The sequence below is a fragment of the Benincasa hispida genome, chromosome 12, assembly GCF_009727055.1.
Source record: "Benincasa hispida cultivar B227 chromosome 12, ASM972705v1, whole genome shotgun sequence".
NCBI classification, from domain to species: domain Eukaryota; kingdom Viridiplantae; phylum Streptophyta; class Magnoliopsida; order Cucurbitales; family Cucurbitaceae; genus Benincasa; species Benincasa hispida.
The window spans coordinates 5,176,516-5,180,782 of record NC_052360.1 but is presented as its reverse complement, the minus strand read 5'-3'; the positions used below and the strand labels follow the sequence as shown (position 1 = coordinate 5,180,782).

The window sequence follows — 4,267 nt, the reverse complement described above, 5'->3', positions numbered from 1 at the left end:
TCCGTGATGGCTTTACTACCTCTCAAGTATCAACTTAATTTCTCGATTGGACACTTCAGCCTAACCATTCGTTTGCAGATAGTATGCGGTGGCCACTTTGTGGAGGATGTTATACTTACACAACAGCTCCTTGATATTGCGTTGACAAAGTGGGATCCTTCATCACTTATGATGGCACGAGGAGTGCCAAATCGAGTGAAAATATTTTTCTTCAGGAACTGGGAGACTACCGTCGCATCACTTGCGGCACATACTATTGCCTCTACCCACTTGGAGACATAAGCGACGGCCAATAAAATGTAATGCTTGTGACAATATGCGTTGTTAGCAGCATTTAGTACGCATAATCGAATAATCTGGTCTACACCTCTTTTATACAAATTTGGCTCTTCCCAATAATAATGTTTGCATTCTGCTTGAGCTTCTTCTGTTGGTGATAGGTGTAATCTTCAGGGAATTGTTCGCAAACCAAATAATTGACGATGTTCGCATACTAGGGCAATTCTTCTATGTGGAACAGCTGCTCATCCAGGAATACGACACTCACCTCAGACTTGTTGCGGTCAACCTCAGGATTTTCCAGTTTAGACAAGTGATCCGCAACTTGATTCTCTATCCCCTTTCGATCAATTATTTCGATATCAAATTCTTGAAGGAGGAGAACCCATCTGATCAACCTCGGCTTTGCGTCCTTCTTTGTCATTAAGTATTTGATTGCCGAGTGATCAGTATGGATGAGTACCTTGGTTCCCAACAGATATGCCCGAAATTTTTCTAACGCAAAAGTCACAGCCAGGAGTTCTTTCTCTGTGGTGGTATAATTTTTTTAGCAGGGTTTAAAATTTTATCGCATATGCAATGGGATGCAAGATTGTTTCTCTTTTGCGCTAAAGCTGCTCCCATCGCATACCCGCTTGCGTCGCACATGATTTCAAATGGAAGTGTCCAATCCGGCGCAATCAAGACGGGTGCGGTAATCAGCGCATCTTTTAAAACTCTGATTGTGTTGAGGCAATTGTTGTCAAACTCAAATTTTCTGTTCGTCTCTAACAACGTACTCAGTGGTCATGCTATCTTAGAAAATTCCTTGACAAATTGTAAATAGAATCCAGCATGCCCCAAGAAGCTTCGCATAGCCTTCACGCTCGTTAGAGGTAGAATTTTTTTAATTGCTTCAATCTTTGCTTTGTCCACCTCCAATCCATCCTGAGAGACCTTATGTCCCAACACTATGCCCTCCTTAACCATGAAATGACATTTTTCCCAATTGAGCACCAGATTCGTCTCTTTACATCTTTTCAGAATCTTCTCCAAGTTAGCTAAGCAGACTTCGTAAGTGTTCCCATAAACGGAGAAGTCATCCATAAATATTTCCACAGAATCCTCGAGATAATATGAAAAGTTCGCCATCATACACTTTTGGAACGTGCTTGGCACATTGCAGAGGCCAAATGACATACGACGAAAAGCAAATGTCCCATATGTGCAGGTGAATGTGGTCTTGTCTTGATCTTCAGGAGCTATCATGATTTGATTGTATCCGACATAACCATCTAGGAAGCAGTAAAAATCATTCCCTGCTAGTCTGTCTAGCATTTGATCGATGAATGATCTTTCTTTGTGGTCGCATTCAACTTGCGGTAGTCCATGCATATGCGCCATCCAGTGATAGTTCTTTGCGGTATTAATTTGTTGTTCTCATTTGGGACTACCGTCATTCCACCCTTCTTCGACACATATTGCATGGGGCTGACCCACGTGCAATCTACTATGGGATAGATAATGCCCGCATCTAGCCATTTGATAATCTCCTTCTTGACGACCTCTTTCATCGTAGGGTTGAGTCTGCGTTGATGTTCAATTGTTGCTTTGTGGTCATCTTCAAGACGAATGTGGTACATGTAGTACGCAGGGCTAATTCCTCTGATGTCAGCGAGCGTCCAACCAATCACTCGCACATGTTTCTTAAGAATGCTCATCAACGTATTCTCCTGATCTTTGTTGAGCGCAGAGGAGATAATAACTGGCAGCTTTTCATTCTGCCCCAAAAATGCGTACTTCAAAGGAGTTGGTAGGGTCTTTAGTTCAAGTGTTGGTGGCTCCACTAGGGAAGGTTGCGTTATTTTTCTTTCTTCTGTTGGCTCTACTTCTTGCTTTGCGATCATTTCTTCTTCTTTTATTGTTTTTGTTGTGATCGCATTGCAGGCAGTAACGGATACGCTGGCATCCTCTTCTTCATACTTTTCATCAGACTTTTCTTCTTCAATCAAATTCAGGCCATCATCAGAATCTTGCAAGTCTTCTTCATCCAGAAACTTCATGGCACGAATTATATTAAATTTGAGCTTTTGTCCATTGATATTCAGTATGATTTCCCCTTTATGCACATCAATTTGGGCACGACCCGTTGACAGAAAAGGTCGCCCCAGAATGATGGGCACATCTTTATCGGCCTCATAGTCTAACATGATGAAGTCAGCTAACAGGATAAATTTGTCAATTGTTATCAGCACATCCTTCACCTTACCTTCTGGATGAACCAGAGATCTATCGGCCAGTTGAAGAGTCACTGAAGTGGGCACAAGTTGACCCACATTTAATTGTCTAAAGATTGACAAAGGCATCAAATTTATGCTGGCTCCCAAGTCACACAGGGCTTGCCCGATGTATAGTCCTCCTATGAAGCATGGTATAGTAAAGCTCCTAGGATCACTCATCTTCGGTGGGATTATTGATTTGGAACTTTGCGTTAACACCACCAAGCAAATTTTCCAGCTCCCCTCTTCTTAGTTACCATATCCTTCAGAAACTTGGCATAGGCAGGCATTTCCTCAATTGCTTCACTGAAAGGAATGTTAACATGTAATTGCTTTAACATATATAGGAAGAGTTGGCACTGTACCTCTTTGTTTTTCTTCTTCCTTAGTCTCTGTGGAAAAGGGGGTAACTGAACTTTCACGGTTCCCATTTTAGTTGGCTTTGAGGTCGACGCAACCTCTGGTTCTACTGCTTCATTTTCTCATTCTTCTTCTTGCATTACCGCAATCTCAGGTTCAGCTACAATGGAAGTTGTTCTGCTATGCTCCTTCTTTTTTCCCTCCACAGTCTTCCCACTATGCAATGTCACAACCTGACATTGCTCCTTACCTGATCCCCCCGGGTTATGTGGAAGTTTGGTTGAACTTGGCAGCGCCCCTTGCAGTCTACTTTTCAGCTCACTTGCAATCTGGCCCATCTATAATTCAAGATTGCAGATGGACGTAGCCTGACTTTGAAGCACGGTCTCGTTTTTCTCTATGTATTGCTTCAATAGGCTCTCCAAAGAATAGGATTGCGGTGGTTGTTGTGAGCTACTTACTTGGTTTCTCGGTTGATCGTTGTTGCGAGGGAAGAATCCTGGTGGCCCTTCTTTTTCTACCATAGGTCAGAAATTTTGTTGTTGATTCTTCCAAGCAAAATTGGGGTGGTTTCTCCACCTGGGGTTGTAGGTGTTCGAAAAGGGATTATTCTTTACAAAGTATATAGATTGTGGATTTTGCTGACAATCTTCCATCACATGCCCATCACCGTAAGTCGCACACCTTGCAGTGTTTTGACTGATTGCGTTGATTTGCCCAGTTTGTAGTGTTAGGCTACTAATCGTAATTCCTTGGATTAAATTCATCATTACAGTTATTTGGTTCTGTAATGAAGCAATCGCACCATTATTTTCATAAGAGTCTTTGAGTCTCAATCTCTGGTCACTCTCTTTCCAATCTTCATGATTCTTAGAGATGCGATCCAGGATATTCTTTGCCTCGTCTTATGTTTTATCAAGCAGACCACCAACGGCTGCCGCATTGGATGCGGTCTGCAAAGCGGGAATTAAACCATGATAGAAAATCTCCATTTGAAGGAAGTTTGGTAACCCATTATGTGGACAATCCCAGACCAACCTCTTAAACCTCGCCCAAGCATCGCTGAGCGATTCATCCATATCTTGTTCAAAATTTGTAATCAGTTTCCTTCGTCTTGCGTTTTCGGTAGGTGGAAAATACTCTTCATAAATTTCTCCACTACCTGCTCCCAAGAAGTGATCTCTCCCAGTTCGAGAGAATGTGCCTATTTCCTAGACTGATCACAGAGAGAAAATGGGAATAACATTAGTCGAACTTCTTCAGTAGAGATGTTCGGGAACACAAACGTATTGCAGATTTCAATAAAACTTTGGAGATAGGCGTGCAGGTCCTCGCCACATCTTCCTCCGAGTTGATCTACAATCTGAATC

General features: G+C 42.3%; 1 non-coding gene across 1 annotated transcript; it reads left to right on the top strand.

Moving 5' to 3' along the window:
- The first annotated feature begins 3,905 nt into the window (after positions 1–3,905).
- LOC120068608 lies at positions 3,906–4,012 on the top strand. Its single transcript, XR_005479246.1, has one exon. It is a non-coding gene; the product is annotated as a small nucleolar RNA R71 (small nucleolar RNA).
- The last annotated feature ends 255 nt before the right edge of the window (positions 4,013–4,267 follow it).